At 41.2% G+C, this 27,258-nt stretch overlaps 1 long non-coding RNA gene across 1 annotated transcript; it reads right to left on the reverse strand.

Moving 5' to 3' along the window:
* LOC125753477 (uncharacterized) lies at window positions 1-27,195 on the reverse strand. Its single transcript, XR_007405426.1, has 2 exons — window positions 27,031-27,195; window positions 1-511 (listed from the first exon to the last, which is right to left on the reverse strand). It is a non-coding gene; the product is annotated as an uncharacterized LOC125753477 (long non-coding RNA).
* Window positions 27,196-27,258: the final 63 nt, after the last annotated feature.

Here is a 27,258-nt window from a genome sequence, read left to right on the forward strand (position 1 = left end):
TTTGGAAGTTTTAAGTGATCAAGAGAATTTTATTACCTGAGTGACTAAATAGGCCGAGATTTGCCCTAGACTTCATTCAAGGGTGTGGGGGGAAGAACAATTTGAATATGCAAAGAATAAACTTTGCATCCAAGAATAAACTTATTTTCTTCCTACACCCCAGAGTTCCCATCTGTTCAACAAATTGGCTACACTTAGTTATCTGTGTATTTATCACCAATTGATCCACAAAATCTCTGACAGAAACTGAAATTTTCTCTCAAGAGATTCAAACATATTGGTAATCAATCCATTTCTTTTCTTTTTTTCTTGGAGACATTCCCCGACCTTGCAGTTCTCTGTTCTCCTGCTCTTTTTAGGATGGATTCCTCTCCAGGCCTGTTGGGCAGCTGTGGCAGTGGTATTTTCTCTTGCCTCTTTCTTGGGCTGGATCTCCTGTTTATTGGATTCCATGAGTCCCTTTTTCCATGGTTTCCTCCCTCAAGTTCCACTCGCTTTCTGAGAAAGTGGCCTAGGAGAGAAATTTTTGAAACATTTCATATCTGGAAATATCTTTATTCTATCTTCATGCTTCATGGATAATTTGGCTGGGTATAGAATTCTAGGTTAGAAATCATTGTCTTTCAGAACACAGAGGTGTTCTTTTTCTCATACGAGGGGAAATTTTGTTTTTCAGTACTTTATGTTTAAATGGGAAACCAACTTTTTATTATTATTATTCCCTCACTTCCTCTGTTGTCTATCTCTTCTCCTCCTTTTTTTTTTTTTAAGTTTATTTATATAAGTAATCTCTACGTCTAATGTGGGGCTCTAACTAATGACCCCAAGATGAAGAATTGAATTCTCTTCCAACTGAGCCAGTCAGGTGCCCCTACCTCCTTCTTCATCTTCTTTTTCTTCTTGATGGTGGTAGAGAAAAATTCTTAATCACTGGGTTTTCAAACTCCACAACTGTTAGAAAGCACAAAACTATTTTCCTAACATAGGCTTCTCTTTATGTAGCAGAAAAGAAATTTGGCACTTATACTTTGTGCTTTATTTGAATTACTCTATATAGTGAGAACATACTTGCATAATCATGTATCACTTTCCTCAGCTAAAGAATTTGCTGCATCTTGATAAATAACTTTTCTATCATTCTTAATACTAAAACTCTTCCACTTAATTTTTTTATTAAAATTTAGGTGAAATTCACATAAAATCAACCATTTTACAGTAAAAAATTCAGTGGCATTTAGTACTTTCACAGTGTTGAGCTACCACCACCTCCATCTCATTCCAAAACATTTTCATCACTCCAAAAGGAAACTTTGTATCCATTAAGCAGTTGCTCCCCATTCCCTCCTCTCTCCCAAAATTCTGGCAATCATTAATTTGTTTTCTGTTTCTAGAATTTACCTATTCTGCATATTTCATTTAAATGGAATCATACAATATGTGATGTTTGATGTTTGACTTCATCCACTTAACATAATGTTTTCAAGTTCACCCACATTCTAGCATGTATTAGTACTTCATTCCTTTTTACAGCCAAATAATATTCCATTGTATGGCTATATCACAATTTCTTTATCCACTTATCTGTTTATGGTTGTTTCCACCTTTGGTTACTGTGAACAGTGCTGCTATGAACATTCACATACAAGAATTTGTTTTCAAATTCTCTCAAAAAACTATTTTTACAGCTCTTTTGGGTATATATTTAGGGGTTAAACTGCTGAGTCACATGGTTACTCTATGTTTACTTCTTTTAGGAAATGCCAAGCTATCTTCTATAGCTGGACCATTTTATATTCCCACTGGTGATATACAAGAGTTCTAATTTCTCCACATCTTTGCCAATGATGGTTTTTTTTTTTTTTTTAAATTATAGCTATCCTAGTGAGTGTAATGTGGTATCTCATGATTTTGATTTGCATTTCCCTAATAACTAATGATATCAAGTATCTTTTCATGTACTTTTTGGTCATTTGTATATCTTCTTTGTAGAAATGTCTATTCAAGTCCTTTCCTCACTTTAAAATTGGGTTGTTGGGCAGCCCGGGTGGCTCAGTGATTTAGCGCTGCCTTCAGCCCAGGGTGTGATCCTGGAGACCCGGGATCGAGTCCCACGTTGGGCTCCCTGCATGGAGCCTGCTTCTTCCTCTGCTTGTGTCTCTGCCTCTCTCTCTCTGTGTCTCTCATGAATTAATGAAATCTTTAAAATAAATAAATAAAAATAATAAAATTGGGTTGTCTTTTAGTTTTGAACAGTAAGAGTTCTTTGTATTTTCTGGATGCTCCCCTTAACTTTTGAGGCTACCTGAATTTTCACTGTTGTAAAAATCTGGTAATGTGACTGTTACACAATGTAGGGGAGACCATTTGTTGTATACTGACAATCCACTTTCCAATTTTTTACTGCAGAAGAACCCCAATCTTATTTTTAGGGTAATTAGGTACCCATAAAAATGACTTCTCTAGTCCCCTCATTTCTAGGCTTGACTATATTGTTAACTTGAAGATAGCTAGTAGATATCTAAGTGGAGATATTAGGTTAGATATCTGGAAATTCAAGAATAGAGTTCAGAAGAGAGGCCATTCAGTTATGATCCTGTTATTCGCTCTCCACTGCCTTTATCCACCACATTTGAGGACCTGGATCACATATGCTCCTCCAGTCATCATCCTATTGACCTCAACATTAATACAAAAAGCAAATCCAAGATCCTAGTCGGACATTCTCATTTCCAGTGATTTTCTCCTCCATCATACCCTAGTCATCCCTCCTTATGACCATATACTAGGTCTTTTTTTTTTAAGATTTTATTTATTTATTCATGAGAGAGAGAGAGAGAGAGAGAGAGAGAGAGAGAGAGGCAGAGACACAGGCAGAGGGAGAAGCAGGCTCCATGCCGGGAGCCCGACGTGGGACTCGATCCCGGGACTCCAGGATCACACCCTGGGCCAAAGGCAGGCGCTAAACCGCTGAGCCACCCAGGGATCCCCATATACTAGGTCTTGACATAAAAAATAAACATATGCAAAACATCATTCTACATTATGGCTATAACCCTTCTAACCTCTGTATTTTGTGACTAAGACTATTCTTCTAGCTAATCAGGACTCCAATCTATTTACCCATCTAGTTTCTCCCCATCAGCTTTCTCCATCTTTCATGTCTTTCTATATTCAGCAAAATGTTATGGTCCATCATTTCAAGAACACTCTTTCTTTTTTTTAATTTTAATTTTAATTTTTTTTAAGAACACTCTTTCTAATACCATAAACTGCGATGACCACTTGTATTCTGGTTGTACTTGTTGATCAAAATTCCAACTATTAGTTTGTCAGTGTCTATACTGAAAAATTCACCCATCTTCCCAAAAACAAAAACAATAACCCACCTACATCTGAGCCAATCTTCTTCCTGTTGCCATAGGATTGGCTGGTGGCTCTCCTATCAAAACCAATCCTTATCTCCTCTCCTTCATATAAACCTTATGCTACCAATAACTCATTTTCTCTTTTGGTAAGTATTAGCTCACAACTAGATTCTCCCAATCTTTATTTAAACATTCTTATGTCTTTCTTATCTAAAAAACAAAACCCAAACAAATCTCTTAGTCTCATTGTGTCTCCAGTTCCATCACAGAGCCAAGTTTATTGAAAGGTTTGCCAATACTTTATTAAAACATGTTGCTAAATCTGATGAGCATGTTCAGATCTCTTGTTGCTGAATCTTTCATTAGCATTTGACATGGCCCACCACTCCCTTCTAGAAATATTCTCCTTCCTGGGCATATGACACTACTGTCTTCTAGTTTCCATCCTATTTCTTTTCTTTTTTTTAAGATTTTATTTATTTATTAATGAGAGGCACAGAGAGAAAGGCAGAGACACAGGCAGAGGGAGAAGCAGGCTCCATGCAGAGAGCCCAATGCGGGACTTGATCCAGGACCCCAGGATCATGACCTGAGCCAAAGGCTCAACCACTGAACCACCCAGGCATCCCAAGTTTCCATCCTATTTCTATGATCACTCCTTTTCTTTTTAAGGTCTCAAAATGAGATAGAAAAGACTATTTTTATAAATATGAGCACTATAATTAGTATAGATCATTAATATTTTCTTATTAATCATATAAGGAGGAATGTATATGAACAAAGTTAGAAAACAGACTGGAAAAGGAAAGCAATGGTTTAATTGAAATGGTATGATATAGATGTTATCTTCTGTTTTTTTTCAAACTTTCTTTAGGGTCTAACAGTGTTCTCTACTACATATTTTTATTTAGGTATAATTAACATACATTAATAGTGCTTTAACAATAAATATAAATCAAGTGTAATTTTTAGGAAAAAAAAATCAATTTATATTACCTGTTCTGAGAATGTAGGTGTTGGAAACAGTATGGTAAAGTTGATGTAGCCACAGAAAGAAGTGAGAATGAGGCTCTTGTTCTTCAAGAAAGAAGTTTATTTATTATTTTTTTTAAAGATTTTATTTATTCATCAGAGACACACACAAAGAGAGACAGAGACATAGGCAGAGGAAGAAGCAGGCTCCATGCAGGGAGGCCGATGCAGGACTCGATCCTGGGACTCCAGGATCATGCCCTGGGCTGAAGGCAGGCACTCAACCGCTGAGCCACCAGGCGTTCCAAGTAAGTTTATTCTTCTCACAGGTCCTAGAGGGGGGATAACTATGTGCCATGCAGAGCCACAAAGGAAGCACCAGGTATTTTTTTTTTTTTTTTTTTTTATGATAGTCACAGAGAGAGAGAGAGAGAGGCAGAGACATAGGCAGAGGGAGAAGCAGGCTCCATGCACCGGGAGCCCGACGTGGGATTCGATCCCAGGTCTCCAGGATCACGCCCTGGGCCAAAGGCAGGCGCCAAACCACTGCGCCACCCAGGGATCCCAGGAAGCACCAGGTATTGATGTCATCTGGTAGCAGAAGACAGGGGAGAGAGGAATGCTTGGATTTAGGCCTAGCTAGTTTGAATAATGCCAATGGGCTTTGGGCTATAGGGATGCTCTCTAGTTGCCTGGTACCTGGCCCCTGGGATGATTTCAGGCAGGATAAACACTGGCTTGGTGTGTTCCAGTTAGAGGACCATTGGAGATATAAACTAGAGACTTGCTGGCTGGCATTTGAAAGACATGCTCCCTGCTGAGCTCTCTGCTGTCTGTCTCTAAGAACAGAGTAGCCCTGGGAGAAGCAGGCTCTTGCCTACTGCCAATCTTTTTAAGCCTATTTAAAACATTATAAAATACAGAAAAAAATTTTTTTAAATGATTAATACAACACCTTCCAGGGAACTGCATTACCTTTTCAGATGTTGACCCAATATTTTCAAACCAAATATCGGAAGGAAGGATAATGTTTAGATACAAGGTAGGAAGATACTGCATTGAAGTTATTGATGCAAGCATGTCACCTCAAAGCTGCACCTCAAAGTTCATTCCTAGATTAAAGACCATGGACAGTATTACTTAGATTAAATGTCCTCCATATTTAAAGGGATAGCATTACCCAAAGCCAGTGAGGCAAAAGCTTTTGTAGGGTGTGGATATAAACTGCTTCTCAGAGGGACCAGCCGGCTTGACAAGTTTTTGTTTATAAACCCCTGGAGAATGCAAAAGGAAGTAATTGCTAGTGGGGTGGGAGAAGGAACATCCCTGTGTTTCACCAGCCTTTAGGAGAAAAGGGGGAGAATCATGCTCAGTTAACATTGTGAAAAAAGGTTGTGATGTTAGGGAGCTCAGGTTTTGGTTTCAAATGGACTTGGATTAGAATCCTGCACCGGCCACTCATTGGCTTCTTTGAACAAGTTAGTTAATGATAATAAATAACATCTATGAAGCATTAATGATGTGTTGTTGGGCACTGTTGTGTCTTATATGTATTAATTAGTTTAATCCCCACAACTATCTTATGCAATAGGTACTATATTTTCCATTATATGGATGCATAAACCGATGCACTGAATGGTTAAATCCATTGCACAAGATCAACACAGATTTATTAAATGAGGGAGCTGTTTCCAACAGAGCCAGCCATATAACTCATGTCCTTCTAGTCCATACTTTTTCCTGCTTAAGTTAAGCAGTACTGGTTTCTGAGCTCTAAGTGATACAAGACAATGTTTTTCATGCATATTGTCACATGTGCATTAAGAATTTTGTGCCAATAAGTGGTAGATATCATTCATATTCAATGAATATAAGGAAGATTGTGAAATGAAGAGAAGATGGTTAACTGAGAAAGTATGAAACCTCACTGGAAATTGGTATATGAACTTTTTTTAAAAGTAATCTCAAAAAAAAAAAAGTAATCTCTACACCCAATCTGGGGCTTGACCTTGAACTCCGAAAGCAAGAGTCACATGCTTCACTGACTGAGCCAGCCAGGTGTCCCTGGATTATGAATTTTTTTAAACAATTTCAAACTTACAAAAAAAATTATAAATATGGTTCTGACAGGTTTTTTTTTTTTTTTTGTCTTGAATCTTTTGAGGATGAATGCTGACTTGTTCAGCTTCAAATACTTTAGTGTGTATTTCCTACAAGGGATTTCTTAGTAATACAACCATCCAAATAAGAATATTAATATGATAGGATACTATATTAGCATATGGACACTACTGTCTTCTAGTTTCCATCCTATTTCTTTTCTTTTTTTTTTTTTTAAGATTTTATTTATTCATTCATGAGAGACACAGAGAAAGAGAGAGGCAGAGACACAGGCAGAGGGAGAAACAGGCTCCACACAGTCCCCAATGTGGGACTCGATCCTAGGTCTCCAGGATCACACCCTGGGCTGAAGGCGGCGCTAAACCACTGAACCACCCGGGCTGCCCAATGATAGGATACTATTGTTGAATCCTCAGACAACCTGTCAAGTTTCACCAATTTGTCCAATAATGTCCTTTGGGGTGAAAAGATCTTTGCATTTAGGGGTGCCTGACTGGCTTGATCTCATGAGTTTGAACCCTATTTGGATGTGGAGCCTACTTGGGAGAAAAAAAAAATGATCTTTGCATTTATATTGCTCTGTCTCATTAGTCTCTCTCAGTTTGGGACAGTTCTTCACTCTTTCCTCAACTTCCTTGTCTTTGATATTTTTGAAGGTTGCTGGCCAATTATTTGGCATGTTGCTGGCATGTTCTTCCGTTTGAGTTTAACTGAGGTTTCTTTATGATTAGTTTCAGCTTATGAATCTTTGCCAGGAAAATCAAACACCAGCAATGCTGAGTTCTCATTACATCCAATCAGTTGGCACATGATTGTGATTTGTCTCATTGTTAATGGTGTTCACTTTGGTCATTCAAATGCCAGTTTCCCCATTTGTACAGTTATTCTTTTTTCCTTATTAGTATTTTATTAAAAGGTATTGTGAAACTAGGAAAATATTCCATTCCCCATCAGATTTTCAATTTCTTTATTTTTCTCTTTCACTTAATGGGTCTGCTTATCTATCTTTAATTGAGATGCATTTTACATACCATAAAATCACTCCTTTAGGGACGCCTGAGTGGCTCAGCAGTTGAGCATCTGTCTTCGGCTCAGGGCGTGATTCTGGTCTGGGAATCGAGTCCCCTATTCGGCTCCCTGCAAGGAGTTTGCTTCTTCCTCTGCCTATGACTCTGCCTCGCTGTGTCTCTCATGAATAAATAAATAAAATCTTTTTAAAAAACTCACCCTTTTTGGGGGGTGCCTGGGTGGCTCAGTCAGTTAAGTTTTCTGCATTCAGCTCAGGTCATGATCCTGGGTTCCTGGGATTGAGCCCTGCATTGGGTTCCCTGCTCAGTAAGGAATCTGTTTCTCCCTCTTCCTTCTGCCCCTATGCTGGCTTGTGTTTTCTCTCTCTAAAATAAATAATAAAATCTTTTTAAAAATTCACTCTTTGGGATGCCTGGGTGGCTCAGTGGTGGAGTGTCTGCCTTTGGCTCAGGCTGTGATCCTAGGGTCCTGGGATCAAGTTCCACACCCAGCTGCCCTCAGGGAGCCTATTTCTTCCTCTGCCTATGTCTCTACCTCTCTGTCTCCCATGAATAAATAAATAAAATCTTTAAAAAATTCACTCTTTTAAAGTGTATAATTCAGCAGTTTTTAGTATACTCCTACAGTTGTACAACCATCACCCCTATCTAATTCCAGAACAATTATGCCATCCCCAAAACAAATCCATTAACATTCCACTCTTTCCTCTCCTCAGCCACTGGCAACCACTAATCTGACTTCTGTCTCTATGCATTCGCCCGTCCTGGACCTTTTATACAAATAGAATAAAATAAATGGCCAGTTTCTTTCACTTAGCATAATGTTTTCCAGGTTCCTCCATATTATAGCGTGTGTCAATACTTCATTTGTTTTTATTTGGTGACTGATATTCCAGTATATGTAACACACATATATATATGATATAGTATATCATATGTGTATACACCACATTTTGTTTACTCATTTATAAGGTGATAGACATTTGGGTTGTTTCTATTTGGGGCTATTGTGAATAAAGCTGCTATGAACATTCATGTACAAATTTTGTGTGGATGTAGGTTTTTAGTTCTCTTGGGCGTATACCTAAAAGAGGAATTGCTGGGTCATCTGGTAATTGTATTTTTTTTTTTTTAAGATTTAATTTACTTATTTAAGAAAGAGAGTGAGAAAGAGGAAGCAAACATGAGAGGGCATGGGGGAGAGGGAGAGGGACAATCAGAGTCCCCGCTGGGCAGGGAGCCTGATGTGGGGCTGGACTCTAGGAAACCCGGGCCATAACTTAAGCTGAAGGCAGATGCTTAACTGACTGAGCCACTCAGGTGCCTCTGATAACTCTGTTTTTAATTTTTTTGAGGAACTGTCAAACTGTTTTCAAAAGTGGCTGTGCCATTTTATATGCCCACCAATAGTGAATGAGGTTTCAGTTTTTCCACACTCTTGCCAACAGTTTTTACTGTTTGTGTGTATATATATATATATATATATATTTTTTTTTATTGTTATTATTACAGTTGATCCTTGAACAATTGAAGGGTTAGGGGCATTGACCTCCTGCCGTGCAGTCAAAAATCTACATATAGCTTTTGACTCCTCTTAACTACTTATAGCCTACTGTTGATTGGAAGCCTTATTGATAACATAAAGAGCCAATTAACACATATTCTGTAGGTTATATGTATTATACACTCCATTCTTACAATGAAGTAAGCTAGAGAAAAAAAAATTTAGAAAATCATAAAGAGAAAATAGGGGTGTCTGACTGGCTCAGTTGGTAAAGCATGTGACTCATCATTATCTCAGGGTTATGAGTTCCAGGCCACATTGGGTGTAGAGCTTAAATTGAAAAAAGAAGAAAGAGAAAATACATTTATGGTATTCTACTGTATTTGTGGGGGAAAAATTCCACATGGGGCACCTGGGTGGCTCAGTCAGTTAAGCATTGGCTCAGGTTCTGATCTCAGGGTCCTGGGATTGAGCCTTGCTTCAGGTTTCCTGCTCAGTGGGGAGTCTGCTTCTCCCTCTCCCTCTGCTCCCTGCTCATCCTCTCTCTCTCTCTCTCTTTCTCTCTCTCTCTCACAAATAAATAATCTTTAAAATTAAAAAAAAAGAAAAGAGAAAAAAATCCATGTATAAGTGGGCTCATGCAGTTCAAACCTGTGTCGTTCAAGGGTCAAATATATAGCCATTTTAGTGGGTGTGAAGTAGTTCCTTGTGGTTTTATTGATATTTCCTTAATGACTAGTGATGGTGAGTATCTCTTTTCCCTGATCATCTCAAAGAGGCTCTTTTTGATCTTTCAAGTCTCAGAGTAAACGTCATCCCCTCATAGGAGCCTTTCTTGTTTTTCTACACAACATTCACTGAATCAGCCCTTAGCATCCTTCTGTAAATGTATCTAGTTCTTTCCCCTTTCTGCATGTTAGGTAAGAATGTATTTTCCTGCCCCCTTGACTTTGGGTGTGGCTGTATGACCTAATTTGACCAATAAAAGGTCAACAGAGGTGACGTGTCATTTCTGGGCAAACCATCTAAGAAGCCATTCGTTTGTTGCCATATCTCCTTCTCAGTGCTTCAGTGAGTAATTACAATAAGCAGCCCTCCCAACCTGATGATCCTGATGTTGTTTTGATGAATTTGGCAGTTCCTCAAAAATATAAATACAGAGTTAACATATCCAACAATTCCACTCATAGTACCCAAGAAAATTATGTCCACCTGAAAATTTGTTCATGTATGTTCACAGCAACATTATTCATAACAGCCAAAAAAGGGGGAAACAACCCAAATGTCCATCAACTGATGAACAAAATGTAACATATCCATACAATGTAGTATTATTCAGCCTTATATAAAAGGATGGAGTACTGTACATGCTAAAACATGCTAAGAGAAAGGATCTAGTCACATATTATATAATTCCATGATGTGAATTGTCCAGAATAAGGAAATCCGGAGAGACAAAAAGTAGATTAGTGGTTGCCTACGGCTGGAGTGTGTGTGTGAAGATTAAGGATGATAGCTAAAGACCATGGGGTTTCTCTTGGGCTTTCACTTGATGAAAATGTTCTAAAATTGATTTTGGTGATGTTGTTTTATATGGGTGAAAAAGGTGGTATATGAATTACATCTCAATAAAGCTGTTACAAATATTGGGGTATTGATCTACTTCATAAGGCTATTGTGAGAAATATATTAATGTGTAAAAATCATAGAATAATCTTTAAAATATAAGTGGTTAATAAGTTTTATTTTTTGTTATTATTTCTTTGAGACATCTGATGCCTTTTACTAAATCTTTCCTTTTTCAAAATCTTTATTTAATATTTTATTTATTAGAGAGAGAGAGAGAGAGAGAGAGAGAGAGAGAGCATGAGTAGAGGGGAAGGGCAGAGGGAGAGAGAAAAGCCAACAGGGATCCCAATGCTAAGCAGGGAGCCTGATGCAGCGGTCCATCCCAGGACTCTGGGATCATGACCTTTTTTTTTTTTAAAGTGCTTTTTTAAAAAAACCTATTTATTTATTTATTTTATTTTATTTATTTTTTTTAAAATTTTTTTTTTAAATTTTTATTTATTTATGATAGTCACAGAGAGAGAGAGAGGCAGAGACACAGGCAGAGGGAGAAGCAGGCTCCATGCACCGGGAGCCCGATGTGGGACCCGATCCCGGGTCTCCAGGATCGCGCCCTGGGCCAAAGGCAGGCGCCAAACCGCTGCGCCACCCAGGGATCCCTATTTATTTATTTTAAAAGATTTTATTTACCTATTCATAAGAGACACCGAGAGAGACAGAGACACAGGCAGAGAGAGAAGCAGGCTCCATGCAGGGAGCCCGACGTGGGACTTGATCCAGGGTCTCCAGGATCACGCCCTGGGCCAAAGGTGGCGCTAAACCTCTTGTCCACCAGGGCTGCCCTGGGATCATGACCTTAAGCCAAAGGCAGACACTTTTTTTTTTTTTTTTCAAAGGCAGACACTTAAGCGACTGAGCCATTCAGGCACCATTTTACTATTTTATTTTATATTTTATATTATATTTAATATTTTATTTTTTATTTTATTTATTTTATTATTTTCTTTCTTTATTTTTTATTTAGTAAGCAAGCAGGAGGAGGGGCAGAGGGACAGAGAGAGAAAGAATCCCAAGTAGGCTCCACACTCAGCTCAGAGCTGGATGTGGGGCTTGATCCCACGACCCTGAGATCATGACCAGAGCTGAAATCAAGAGATGGATACCCAACCCACTTAGCCACCCAAGGCACCCCCTTTCAATGTCTTTCTATAATGTAACTTCAATAGGTATTTGTTTCTTGCAATAAAATGATTTCTAACTAAGACCACCACCAAAAGCAAAACTATGCCACAACTAAAACTTGCTTTAAAAAAGACAAAGAAAGGGCAGCCCTGGTGGCGCAGCGGTTTGGTGCCGCCTGCAGCCTGGGGTGTGATCCTGGAGACTCGGGATCGGGTCCCACATTGGGCTCCCTGCATGGAGCCTGCTTCTCCCTCTGCCTGTGTCTCTGCCTCTCTCTCTCTGTGTCTATGAATACATAAATAAAATCTTTAAAAAAAAAAAAAGACGAAGAAATCAAGGAGTAGAAACCAAAATGAGACAGATACAGGGTCAATACAATGGATTTGTACACATGCATACATCTTATTTGAATTCACAGAAGGACGGGACAATGGATCAATTAGGATTAGATGCAGTTACATGTGACAACCAAACCAAACAATAGGGCTTTTTTTTTCTTTTAAAAGATTTTTTTTTATTTCATGAGAGACACACAGAGAGAGGCAGAGACACAGGCAGAGGGAGAAGCAGGCTCCTCGTGGAGAGCCCGATGTGGCACTCGATCCTGGAACTCCAGGATCACACCCTGAGCCAAAGGCAGACCTTACCAATGAGCCACCCAGGTATCCCTCAATAGGGCTTGAATAACCAGAAAATAATTAGGCTTCATTCATAAATGTAATCTAGGCCAGTAGTTCAAGACCTATATGACCTCTATGATCCATAAGAATAATGTAGCAGCTAGATAGCAGCTACAGTGGCAAGCCACTTTGCCCAAATTCCTTCCCACTTTGAATCTTTGCACTTGTTCTTTCTTCCCAGAAATCTTGCTTAGTGTCTCTTTCTCCATCTTCAGTTCTCAGCTTTGGGACAGAACTGACTTCCCTGAACACATGCCTCAGTCCCTCTTATCAACCTGCAGTCTTTCCTTCATCTGACTTATCACCTGTCTGTGCTGGTTCCACCACCTATTAAGGGTGTGACCTTGGGCAAATTCCTTTATCTCCCTATGCCTCATTTTCTTTACCTGTAAAATGGGGGATATAATAGCACCAACAGGAAGGTTACACTTCAAAGTCATGAGAATGGTTACCTCTGGGGAGAGAGAAGGGAAAGAAATGGCAATATCTCCAGTCTTTGTTCCAGAACATAGGAAAATACTATGTTAGCAAACTGATCTTGAGTTGGTGCCACCATTGAGTAGTAGAATATTGTTCCATATTAATTACTAACATCCACTTTGACTCTCTGAGAATAAAATCAGTTGGAAATCCTACCTTTGAGTTGGGCGGGGAGACTTGGTTCTCCTAAACACAGCTAAAATCGTGGGGTTGATATCAGATCCCCAAGGAGGAAAAGAAGTCTTCTTTCTGTTTGTTTTTTTTTTTTTTTTAAGATTTTATTTATTTATTCATGAGAGAGACAGAAAGAGAGAGAGGCAGAGACACAGGCAGAGGGAGAATCAGGCTCCATGCAGGGAGCCCAATGCAGGACTTGGTCTCAGGACTCCAGGATTACACCCTGAGCTAAAGGCAGGCGCTAAACCACTAGGCCACCCAGTCATCCTAGAATTCAGTTTTTTTTTTTTTTTCTAAAGATTTTATTTATTTATTCATGAGAGACAGAGAGAGAGGCAGAGACACAGGCAGAGGGAGAAGCAGGCTCCTCACAGGGAGCCTGATGTGGGACTCAATCCCGGAACCCCAGGATCACACCCTGAGCCAAAGACAGACCCTCAACCACCTGGAAGTCTTCTTTCCAATCTGATCTTTTTAGACTTTGGTTTGGAGAGGAGAGCAGAAACCGGGTGGAGACGGTGAGGAGGAGGGTGGAAATGAAAGTCAAGATGGATTTTATACAAGTGCAGCAAATCTCCAAAACTCCCGACATCTTTGATCGCCAAGGATCTCACAAGACTTGCTTATTCTTTGGCAAGTTTGTCAAGGTTTCCAGATCCATCCAGATCTTATCAATTGCAAATCACATAGGGGAATTAAAGTGTGAAGACAGCCTGGATTTGGTACCATCTAATAAATATTTAACGAAGTTTCAGCCCATACAGCAACATTCACAGTGCAGGGAGATGCACAGCACCCATGGAATGTAGTCAGGTGGTACCAGGACTAAGGCAAGTATATTTAAGTCAATGCCAAATATGCCTTGTGCCATAACAAGTCCAAACAGATCCTTGTGGCATTCTGGGGAGGACAAGATCTTATCTGTAGGTGGTGAGAATCATGTTCAGGTTGCTAAAGGGAGCTGCTTTTCCAGGGAAGTTTTATTTCCTTGGAAACATTGCACAAGCCCTCCTGAGAGTAGATATTTCTTTAAAAATTGCCTTGCTCTGGTACATAATTGTACTATTTGTTTTATTCATATTGTGTTTTTTCCTTCAGATTGGAAAGAGTGGCAATGCTTTCTTCCCCTCTGATTATAAATATATGGTTAGGTTGTTTTTTTGTTTTTTAAATAAAGTATTGGGGAAAACTATAAAGAGGCAACTAAAAATCATCTATATTTTCACCTTCCAGACATACTTGTGGCAAACATTTTAGTGTATGTGCCTCTTGACTGTGACAAAAATTTCCTGTTACCCTCAACTGCCATTATCCACTTTTTCCTTAGCAGTAAATTCTACATTTTTAGTTGGGCATATGGCTGCTCAGAATAAAATCTACATTTGCCAGCCTCTTTGCAGGTAGGAGTATCCACAAACTAAGTCCTGGCCAATGAGATGGAAGCAGAAGTCATCTATATGACTTCCTGGAAGTATGATTAAGGGGAGAATATGAGTTTTTCTTTCCCTCCCCCTTCCTTCATGCTTGCTGGAATGAGGCCTAATGGCTGGAGCTTCAGCAGCCATTGTGTTTTTTAAAGATTTTATTTATTTATTCATGATGGGGGGTGGGGGGTGGGCAGCGACATAGGCAGAGAGAAAAGCAGGCTTTACTTAAGGAGCCCGATGAAGGAATCAATCCCAGGACTCCGGGATCTTGCCCTGAGCCGAAGGCAAACGCTTAGCCACTGAGCCACCCAGGCGTCCCTCAGCAGCCATTCTGAACAGTGCAGTGGAAGCTATGTAATGGGGATGTGGAGCAAAAGGATGAAAGGAGTCTGGACACCCTATCTGCCTTTTTATCAAAAGAGAAATCAACTCTGAATCCCTTTGATTCAGTCTACATTCACCAAGTTTGGCAGTAAATCAAATGTCAACTCTTGGGGGGGGAGGGGCTCTTTCCCATCTCAGAATCATGCAAACGAAACAAGATAAAAACAACAACTCAGCTTCCTAAATACAAAAAAACTGGAAAAGGTCCTTTAGCATTCTGTTCAAGGATCATTGCTGATTTGCTCAGAGACCAAGTCCAAAATCATGTCCCATCTCAGTTAGATGGCTCTACTCTTAGCAACTAATTCCTTTGTGTCAAGTCTGTCCATGAGACCTGCTGCTTCCCAGGGTGTGACACAAGTGAGAGGTGTAGGTCTTGACTACAGAAACTCGACATCTTCTGTCCTTCCAGCCTTGTTGCAATGAATATGTTACTCTATGACTGCTCAACATTCTTGGGCTCCTTCCTTTTCCACTGTTTGGGAGCATCCTATCTCATCAATTAATGCCTAAGACTGAGACTAGATAATCAGTTTCTCAGAGGCACTGCAGCCAGACCTAGACTCTGCCAATCAGAAACTTCAGTGCCAGTCTCCCATAGGAAGCAGAGAGCCACCCTTAGCAGCATGGCAGCAGAAACTCTCCATCTGGGCACCTGGGTGGTTCAGTGGTTGAGCATCTGCCTTTGGCTCATGTCCTGGGATCGAGTCCCTCAACCTCAACAGGCTCCCTTTGGGGAGCCTGCTTCTCCCTCTGCCTGTGGCCTGTGTCTCTGCCTCTCTCTCTCTCTCTGTGTCTCTCATGAATACATAGATAAAATCTTGAGAAAAAAAAAAAAAGAGAAACTCTCAGGTTCAGAGGCAGTAATGGCCTCTGGTCTTGTGGTCAGAAGATAAATCACAGTATCTGGAAGTAGCAGTGGCATCAATGGTGTCTCAACCAAGGGAGATCTGTAGAGTGATTTGGCCGTTGTTTCTGGATATAGCCTTCAGGTCTGGAGATTATCTTTCTATTTAATCCATTTAGAGGTAACTATATATAGACATGGAGACAGAGGGAGAACCAGAGAGGGAGAGATAGAGAGAGAGATTATAAGGAATTGACTCACACAATTATGGAGCCAGTAAATCCAAAATCTGTAGAGCCAACGTCCCACACTTTGAGTCTGAAGGCTGGGAGTTGCTGTAGAATCAAGAAGAGCTGATGTTCCAGCTCAATGAAGCCCATTAGATAAGAAGAATAACTTTCTTACTCAGTGAAGAGTTAGTCTTTTATTTTATTCAAGCCTTCAACTGCTTGGATAAGGCTCCCTCACTGTACAGAGGTCAATCTGCTTTACTCAATTTATTGACTTAAATGTTAATCTCCCTCTCTCTCTTTTTTTAAAAAAATATTTTATTTATTTATTTGAGGCAGAGTGAGAGAGCATGAGTGGCGTTGGGGGGGAGGGGCAGAGGGAAAGGGAGAAGCACACTCCCTGCTAAGCAGGGACCCTGATCTGAGGTTTGATCCCAGAACCCTGAGATCATGACCTGAGCTGAAGGCAGACATTTAACCAACTGAACCACCCCAGTGCCCCATCTCTCTCTTTTTAAAAAGATTTTATTTTTAAGTAATCTCTATATCCAACATGGGGCTCAAACTCACAACCCCAAGATAGTGAGTCACATGTTTCATCAACTGAGTCAGCCAAGTGCTCCTAAGTGTTACTCTCATCCAAAAACCCTCTCAGAGAAACACACAAGATAATGTTTGACCAAATATCTGGGCATCTTGTGGCCCAGTCAAGTTGATGTTAAACTTCACCATCACATTGACCAATAAAGAACTCTCTTTGGGATTGATTTAGTTGTCTGTATGCAACTTAAATAGCTTCCACCCCTTTCTCATGTTAGAGAATCTGTATCCCCACAGAGACATCAGGCCACATTCTTCTCATAATTTTGATGACAAATACCTCTTTTGCCTCTGGGTCATCTCAATGGGCCTGAGATTTAGTTTCCCCTTCTTTTAGCTGGTGAGTCCACAGCAGCAAAAAAGTACAAAATCCAATTATTTTCTTAATAACTCACCCATAAGATTTCACCATATCATACATGTTTTTTAAATTTTATTTATTTATTTTAGATTCTATTTATTTACTCATGAGAAACACAAAGAGAGGCAGGGACACAGGCAGAAGGAGAAGCAGGCTCTTTGCAGGGAGCCTAATGTAGGACTCGATCCTCGGGCCCTGCATCAGGTCCTGAGCTGAAAGCAAATGCTCAACCGCCGAGCCACCCAGGCATCCCACTGTACATGCTTTATAATCTGCTTTCTTTCTTTCTTTTTTTTTAAAGTAAGGGCTTGAACTCATGACTCCAAGACCAAGATCTGAACTGAGATCAAGAGTCAGACACTTCACTGACTGAGCCACCCAAGCAGCCCTATAATCTGCCTTTAAAAAAAAAAAAAAAAAGATTTTTTTTTTCAATTTAAAGAGGGCAAGCAGGGTGAGGGGCAGAGGAAGAGAGAGAATCTCTAGCAGACTCTTCACTGAGTGTGATCGCAGACTCACAACCCTGAGATCATGACCTGAGCCAAAATCAAGTGCCAGATGCTCAACTGACTGAGCCACCCAGGCACCCCACTATACAAGTTATTTTAACAGAAAATGTAATGTAAAGAATTATTAGAGACACCAAATAGAGCAATCTTGAGAAAGAACAAAGTTGGAGGCATCATGCATCCTGATTTTAAACTATGTTACAAAGTATGGTGTGACATAAAAACAGACAGCTAGATGGATGGAACAGAATAGAGAGCCTAGAAATAAATCCAGGCATATTTGATCAATTAATGTATGACAAAAGAGCTAAGGATATACAATGGGGGAATCAACAGTCTCTTCAATAAATAATGTCAGGAAAAGAGGACAACGACATGCAAAAGAATGAAATTGGACTACTATCTCATGCCACACACATAAATTTACTCACAATGAATTAGGAATTGAATGTTTAAGACCTGAAACCATAAACTCCTAAAAGGAAACCCAGGCAGTAAGCTCCTTCACATTGGTCTTGGTGATGATTTTTTGGATTTGATACTAAAAGCAAAGGAGACAAAGGCAAAGATAAGCAAGTGAGACCATACCAATCTAAAAAGCTTCTGAGCAGCAAAGGAAACCATTGATAAAATGAAAAAGCAACCTACCGAATGGGAGAAAATATTTGCAAATTATATATCTGATAAGAGGTTAGTATCCAAAATACATAAAGAATTCATAAAACTCAATGGAAAAAAAACCCCCACAAACAGTCTGATTTAAAAATGGGCAGAGGATCTGAAGAGATATTTTTTCCAAAGAAGACACACAGATGGCCAACAGAGATACATGAAAGGGTGGTCAACATCACTAATCATCAGGAAAATGCAAATAAAAACCACAATGAGATATCACCTCACACGTGTTAGAATGGATTTTTAATTTTTTAAAAAGAAATATTCTTTTTTTTTTTTAAAGATTTTGTTTATTTATTCAGGAGAGACAGAGAGAGAAAGGCAGAGACATAGGCAGAGGGAGAAGCAGGCTCCCCATAGGTAGCCCGATGTGGGACTCGATCCCTGGACCCAAGGACCATACCCTGAGCCAAAGGCAGATGCTCAACCGCTGAGCCACCCAGGCATCCCTAGAATGGCTTTAATAGAAAAGACAAGAAAGGGGTACCTGGGTGGCTCAGTGGTTGAGTGTCTGCCTTTGGCTCAGGTCACGATCCTAGGGTCCTGTGATTGAGTCCTGCATTGGGCTCTCCACAGGAAGCCTGCTTCTCCCTCTGCCTATGTCTGCCTCTCTCTCTGTCTCTCATGAATAAATAAATAAAAATCTTTAAAAAAAGCAGAAAGTTCCTAAGAAAATAAACCTTAAATGTTCTTAAAAGAAAAACATGTAACTATGTGTAGTGATTGATGTTAACTGGATTTACAGTAGTGATCATTTCACAATGTATACAAACACAAAATCATTATGTTGTACACATGAAACTAATTTAATGTTATATGTCAATTATGTCTCAATAAAAAAAGAATTGTAGGGCAGCCCTGGCGGCTCAGCAGTTTAGCACTGCTTTCAGTCAAGGGTGTGATCCTGGGGTCCTGGGATAGGGCTTCTGCATGGAGCCTGTTTCCGCATTGGGCTTCCTGCATGGAGCCTGTTTCTCCCTCTGCCTGTGTCTCTGTCTGTCTCTCTGTCTGTCTCTCATGAATAATGAAATCTTAAAAAAAAAAAAATAGAATTGTAAACCAGGTGAATTAGCTACTTATTTCTAAGTAATAAATTACGCCCCCCCCCCCAAAAAAAAAAAAAAAAACTCAGTGGCTTAAAATAAGCACCTGGAACCTTGCAGTTGGTACGGGTGAGGATTTCAGAAGTGGTGTAGGCTACAGGGTTGTGGCTTAGGGTCTCCCATGAAATTGGGGTTACAATGGCCACCATCATCTGAAGGCCTCACTGGGCCTTGATAATCTACTTTCAAGGTCTCTTCCTCACATGACAGAGGCCTCAGTTTCTTACTGGCTATTGCCAGAAGACATTCCTCATTACACGGGCCTTTGGATAGGCTGCTGGAGTGTCCTCAACACAGGGCAGCTAACTTCTCCCAGAACATATGATTTAAGAAAGTACTAAGTGTAGCCACTAAGTATTTTATGAACTTCAACAATGTCCCCACATTCTATTGTTTTGTTTTTTTTTTTAAAGATTTTTTTTTTTAATTTATTTATTCATAGAGACACAGAGAGAATGAGAGGCAGAGACACAGGCAGAGGTAGAAGCAGGCTCCATGCAGAGAGCCCGACGTGGGACTCGATCTCGGGGCCTGACGTGGGACTCGATCCAGGGTCTCCAGGATCACGCCCTGGGCTGCAGGCGGCACCAAACCGCTGTGCCACCAGGGCTGCCCCCCACATTCTATTGTTAAGCAAGTCACTAAGTACAGCCTATACTCAAGACAGGAATTCAGCTCTACCTCTTGAATGGAGGAAGTCAAAGATTTTGTGAACTTATTTAAAAAGTAACATACCCCCAAAAAATAAAATAAATAAAAATAAAAAGTTACATACCAGGACAGCCCGGGTGGCTACGTGGTTTAGCACCGCCTTCAGCCCAGGGCCTGATCCTGGGGACCTGGGATGGAATCCCACGTCCAATCCCTGCATGGAGCCTGCTTCTCCCTCTGCCTGGGGTCTCTACTTGCCTCTCTCTGTGTGTGTTTCATGAATAAATAAAATCTTTAAAAAAAAAAGTAATATTCCAGGTGTTAATAACATAAAAGGCAAGAAGGGACACTAAGTAGTAATTGCATGGAGCAACCATGAGCTGGGGGGACGATGGGAAGAGGCTGGAAAACACCAAAGCTAATGAGTTTGAAAAGAGGGTCAATGCAGCAGAGAGGCACTAACCCACTGGTGTCTCTGAATCCAGAGGAAGTTCTCATGGGGGTGGGACTCCAGCTGTGGTGGAGGAGGCAGCACCACTCAGCTGTTGCTGGTGCTCTGAGCAGGTACTGTGAGTGTTAAAAAGAATAATAAGGGAGCACATGGGTGGCTCAGTGGTGAGGGTCTGCCTTCAGCTCAGGTTCTGATTCCAGGGTCCTGGGATTGATTCCCACATGGGGCTCCCTGCAGAGAGCCTGCTTCTCCCTCTGCCTATGTCTCTGCCTCTCTCTGTGTGTGTCTCTCATGAATAAATAAATAAAATCTTAAAAAAAAAAAAAAGAATGATGAAAAACTGCAAACTAGAACCAGCTGGAAACTGGAATGGTCATTTCTAAGAAGAAGAATTGCTGTTGGAGTGACACCCGCAGGAGAATGTGCAGGAAACAGGAGCAGATCCCTTGTACCTCCTCCAGCCCTTTAGTCTCTCCCATAAGCCTCACAACTGCTGGATCCTAACTGGGAGGCAAAGCCCACATGCAGGTTTCCCTGTCTTCAAAAGCAGAGCATTCCTACTGTAAACTGAAATGTCTTAACATGAAGGAGCAATTACTGTTAATTTTTTTTTAACTTAAAAAAAATTTTTTTTATTTATTTATGATAGTCACAGAGAGAGAGAGAGAGAGGCAGAGACACAGGCAGAGGGAGAAGCAGGCTCCATGCACCGGGAGCCTGACATGGGATTCGATCCTGGGTCTCCAGGATTGCGCCCTGGGCAAAAGGCAGGCGCTAAACCGCTGTGCCACCCAGGGATCCCAATTACTGTTAATTTATATGAAAAATTTTTAAGTGTTCCAGAACCCCCCAAAATAACCTTTTAAGTTTTTCTGATCTTTATGACGCATCATCATAATGGATGCACAAAATAAACTGGGATAAAGTATAGATACTCAGAGATAAAATTCAAAGCTATGGTGGTTTGATGCAGAAATGCTGAACGTAGTTCCCAGGGAAGGAGCCTGGTGGCGCTACTCTCGCTGCTGGGGTGCGCTGCCTCTGGCTGCAAATCAAATACTGAGAGCTCCTTTGCTTCTTGCCTTTTTTTTTTTCAAAAGCAAACATCCTCCTCTGATTTCTTTCGGTTAGTGCAAACAGGTAACTAATGCAGGTCTTTCATAAAAACAAAGTGGTGTAACACAAACTTTCAAAAAGTAGGGATACCTGTATTTGTTTAAGTCACAGGGATACATACTCAATTAATAATAACTGATATTATCCAGTCCTTACTATATGCCAACTGCTGTTTTAAATCATGTAATCTAAAACTCTAAGAGGTGGGTGTTATTCTATTGCCCCTTTACAGGTGAGAAAACTGATGCACAGAGAAGGTAATTAGCCAAAGTCACACCTAGCAAGAGGTAGAGCCAGGATTTGAACCTAGGGAGCTAGTTCCACAAGCTGTGAACTCAACCATTCTGCTAACCTGCCTCGATAACAAATACTATCATCTTGCCAGGTAGTAGAATAAAACGTTGAATAAAAATGGACCCAGTCTTGGTCCTCATGGAGCTGATGATCTAGTGGAAAAGACCACTAATCAAGTCACAACAAATGAATGTAAAGTTGAAACTGTCTAGTGCTCCAAAGATTTGCACTGATCATGATAGATTTCTATTAAAAAAAAGAAAAAAAGAAGGAATTTGACCTACTTAAGGGTTGGGAGTAGAAACAGGGCCAGACCAAGGAGGGGCTGATTAGAGGCCAAGGAAGAGGAGGTTTGTCTTTTTCCTAAAAAACAACGGAAGTTAAAAAATAATAATAAAAATTAAAAACAAAAACAATGGAAGTTACTCAAAGATTTTCAATGGGGCAGTGGGGACAGGAATGGTGAACTAGGCTGGACCCTGAAAAGCTGGTTATAAGGCTACTCTTTTTTTTTTTTAATTTTTAAAAATTTATTTATTCATGAGAGACACACAGAGAGAGGCAGAGACACAGGCAGAGAGAAAAGCAGGCTCCATGCAGGGAGCCCGACATGGGACTCGATCCCGGGTCTCCAGGATCACACCCTGGGCCAAAGGCGACACTAAACCGCTGAGCCATCTGGGTTGCCCATGAGGCTACTCTTTTTTTTTTTTTTTTTTTTTTTATGATAGTCACAGAGAGAGAGAGAGAGGCAGAGACACAGGCAGAGGGAGAAGCAGGCTCCATGCACCGGGAGCCCGACGTGGGATTCGATCCCGGGTCTCCAGGATCGCGCCCTGGGCCAAAGGCAGGCGCCGAACCGCTGCGCCACCCAGGGATCCCATGAGGCTACTCTTTAGGTGAGATATGATGATGGTGGAGATGGGGAGAATTAGAAGGACCTTTGAGTTGGAGGTAATACTGAGAGGATATGAAGAATGGGAGGCTGGAGAGTGGGTATTGTTTTTTTTTTTTTTAATTTTTTAAATTTATTTATGATAGTCACACAGAGAGAGAGAGAGAGAGAGAGAGAGAGAGAGGGGCAGAGACACAGGCAGAGGGAGAAGCAGGCTCCATGCACCGGGAGCCCAACGTGGGATTCGATCCTCGGTCTCCAGGATCGTGCCTTGGGCCAAAGGCAGGCGCCAAACCGCTGCACCACCCAGGGATCCCTGGAGAGTGGGTATTGAAGGAGATGGAGAAATCAAGTATGCATGGCTCCTTGAATGGTGTTGTCATCCATTAAATTGGGGAATGGGAAGAGATCTGACTAGACCAATATTTAGGCAGTAGAATAAGATAGATCTTGGATATTGATAGGATATCAGGTTCTAAAGGAGATAGAGAACTGAGTTTTCCAAGATATAATTTGGTATAGCTGTGCTATCAAAAGTGTTTGCCACTAGCCACAGGCAGCTATTTAACTTAATTAAAATTTAAAATGGAAAATTCAGTACACACATGGCTTGTGGCTACCATACTGGACAGGACAGATATGACATTTTAATTGTTGCAGAAAATTCCAATGGACAGCGCGCTGCTCTAACAATTGGCATTATTTGATGTTTTGTAGTAAACAAAGTCTGTTCATGTCCATCTTTGCCTTTAATCCAGTGCGATGTTGTTTTGTCTTGGTTTTCTAAGATTTCAAGTCAGTGCTCTAAACACTGACATCTACCAGGTGTTGTGCTGAGCTCTTAGTGTTTTTTTTTGTTTTTGTTTTTGTTTTTTAAGATTTTATTTATTTATTCATGAGAAACACAGAAAGAGGCAGAGACACAGGCAGAGAAAGAAGCAGGTTCCATGCAGGGAGCCTGACATGGGACTTAATCCTGGGTCTCCAGGATCCTGCCCAGGGCTGAAGGCCGCGCTAAACCGCTGAGCCACCCGGGCTCCCCTCTAAGACAATTTGATTCAAAATATGGACGTACCTAGTAACCGTTTGTAAACCATTTATTCCCAATAAGATATGGAAGTTGAGAATAAGATTTTAGAAACTTTTCTAGCAAACTGGCATTGCTACAATATTTCATCATATTTCACATAAGTACCGTTTGCAGTGGATTGGAAATTTATTTTTAATTTATTTTTAAAAAGATTTTTAAGTAATCTTTATAACCAACTGGGGCTCAAATTCACAACCCTGAGATTAAGAGTCACATGCTTTACCAACTGAGCCAGCCAGGTGCCCCTGGATTAGAAATTTAAAATGTTAGTCCTTCATTATAGATGGTGAAATTGCAGCACTACTCTATGGCACAAGAGTTGGACATGATTCCTACCCTCCAGAGCTCAGGCAATGATGGGGTGGAGAGAAAGCTGACATAAGAGCTATTTGAGTTGAGCAAACATGGGTATCCAGACTTGATATACATCTGAAAATGATTCAAAAACACACAGAAGGAGGAGTGCTTGGGTGGCTCAGTTGGTTAGGTGTCTGCCTTCAGCTCAGGTCATGATCTCAGGGTCCTAGGATGGAGCCCTGCATTGGGCTCCTTGCTTGGCGAGGAGCCTGCTTCTCCCTCTGCCTGCCACTCCCCCTGCTTGTGTTCTCTCTCTGTCAAATAAGTAAAATCTTTTTAAATAATCACATAAGGACATTTATTCACTTGTTTATTCACCTGGCATTTACCGAGCGCTATGTGTCACGCACTATACTAAGAACCTGAGATACAGCAGTGAACAAGATAAAAACAAAGCCCTCACCCTTCTGGAGCTCACATCTAGTAAGACAGACTATATACAAGTTCACCAAATTAACTAATAAAATGATCTCAAAGAGTGCTAAATGCTAGGGGGCAGATAAGAGGGATGGGGTAGGGCCTGACTGCAAGGTGGGTGCTATTGGTTTATGGGGTGGTCAGGGCACTCTCTTTTTGAGCTGAAATCTGAGGATGGGCACGAGCCAGTCACAAACTGATTGAAGGGAGAGCATTTTGGGTAGTGGGAAGGGAACAGCTGGCACAAAGGTCCTTAGGTGGGAATAAGATTGGTTTGTGTGGGTAACACGGAGGCCAATATGACTGGAGTAGAGGGAACAAGGGGAGAGTAGTAGTAGCAGAAGCTGATGGGGTAGGGAAGAGCTAGATCATGCTGCTCAGAGTCGGGGTTTCATTCTAAGTGTATTGCAGTGTTCATGCAGGGGAGCAAGGCAGTATGATTTGGGTTGGTAAAAGATCTCTCAATTGTGTGAAGAATGGACTGAAGAGAGCCAAGAGTAGAATCAGGAAGACCAGTCTGCCACTGCAGAAATCCAGTCAATAAAGTGGTAAGTGGGGATGCCTGGGTGGCTCAGCAGTTGAGCATTTGCCTTTGGCTCAGGGTATGATCCCACGTCCTGGGATTGAGTCCCGCATCGGACCCCCAAAGGGGAGCCTGCTTATCCCTCTGCCTATGTCTCTGTCTCTCATGAATATATAAAATCTTAAAAAAAAAAGTGGCAGGTGTTCTTCATTTATAAGACTCAGTGCCTGAAGCCAGGGTATGAAGTTCACCCTCATCAGAACCACCATTAAAAGAAGCTACAACTAAAAAAAAAAAAAAAAAAAAAGAGGGGGGGAGCCTCCTGGGTGGCTTGGTGGTTCAGTGTTTGCCTTCGGCTCAGGGCGTGATCCCACACAGGGAGCCTGCTTCTCCCTCTGCCTATGTCTCTGCCTCTTTGTGTATCTCTCATGAATAAATACATAAAATCTTAAAAAAAGGGATGTCTGGGTAGCTCAGCAGTTGAGTGTCTGTCTTTGGCTCAGGACTTGATCCCAGGGCCCCAGGATAGAGTCCCACATCGGGCTCCCCGCAGGGAGCCTGCTTCTCCCTCTGCCTATGTCTCTGCCTCTCTCTGTATCTTTCATGAATAGATAAATAAAATCTTTTTTTTTTTAATTTTTATTTATTTATGATAGTCACAGAGAGAGAGAGAGAGAGAGGCGCAGAGACACAAGCAGAGGGAGAAGCAGGCTCCATGCACCGGGAGCCCGACATGGGATTCGATCCTGGGTCTCCAGGATCGTGCCCTGGGCCAAAGGCAGGCACCAAACCGCTGCGCCACCCAGGGATCCCAGATAAATAAAATCTTAAAAAAAAAAAAAAAAAAGGAAAACAGCAAGTGTTGGCAAGGATGTGGAGAAACTGGAAGCCTTATACATTTCTAGTGGGAATGTTAAATGGTGTCGCCGTTGTGGAAAATAGTTTGGTGTTCCTCAAAAAGCTGAACATTAGAATTACCATTTTACCCAGCAATTTCACTGTTAAGTATATACCCCAAAGAGCTGAAAACAGACACTCAAATATATCCTTATACCTCACTGTTCCTTGCAGCAGTATTCACAATAGACATGAGGAGGAAGCAACCCAAGCGCCCTCCAGGGAAGAATGGATAAACAAAAAGTGTTGAGTACATGCAATAGCACATCATTCAGCCACTGTAAAGTCGTGACACAGGCCGTGACATGGATGACCCTGGAAAACACTGTCAAGGGAAATAAGCCAGGTACAAAAGGATAAATATTGTAGAGTTCAAGGTTTATGAAATATTGAGGATAGGCAAATTCATAGAGGCAGATGCTAGCTGAGAGGTTATCAGGACTGGGGAGAGAGGATAATGGGGACCTATTGGTTAATGGTTATAGAGTTCATTGGCATTCATGAAAAAGTTCTGGAAGCATACTGCAGTGATGGTTACACAACAGTGTGAGTGTATTTAATGCCACTGAACTGTACACTTGAAAATGGTAAAAATCACATGCACACAGGAGCAGACAGCTACCAAGATTGGGTTGTCTGGGAGAACTTCATCTTGAGGTTTAGGGAAAACGTTTCCTGAAGTTCCTCTTAGAGGAAGGAATCACGAGCTGCATTTACCAGCACGATTTCCACACTCAGAAAGGAGACGAAAAGTTCCTGGTAAGCGCTGGGACCTACTTTCCAGACTCTGGAACCACTGCCTGGGTTGTCGTCGCGGCTCCGTGACCTGGGGAAACCTCCCTGTGCCTCGGTCGCCCCATATATAAAATGTAGACAGTAAGGTGCCTTCCGCTAAGGTTGCTATGGGGATGAAATTACTTAATGCATGTAAAAATACCTTACTCAGTTACTTAACGCATGTAAAAGTACCTTAATCAGTTCTCGGCACGCAAAAACTTCTATAAAAGTGTCAGCTGCTCTTATTTTTTACTTTTTTTCTCTTTTTATGAAAATAAATGTTGACGGTGGAAAAAAAAAATCTAAGAAGAAAATAAAAATCACCCAGTGGCGACGACCCCTGCTAACCGTTTTTTGCCAGTTTCCTCCACGACTTTCGGTCGGTAAACACAGCCGCAGAGTCCCGGCGGCAAACCTCCTCCGCACGCGGCCGCCGAACCGAGACAAAGAAATTTACTCCATCACTCGAAACCGCCTCCCAACTTGCCGCATGCGCACTCGGCGCTGGGGGGGCGGGGGGGGGGCAGCGGGGGGGGGAGCGAGGGGAGGGAGAGCCGCAGGTTCCGCCCCAAGCGG

Source organism: Canis lupus, chromosome 24 (genome assembly GCF_003254725.2).
Source record: "Canis lupus dingo isolate Sandy chromosome 24, ASM325472v2, whole genome shotgun sequence".
Lineage (NCBI taxonomy): Eukaryota > Metazoa > Chordata > Mammalia > Carnivora > Canidae > Canis > Canis lupus.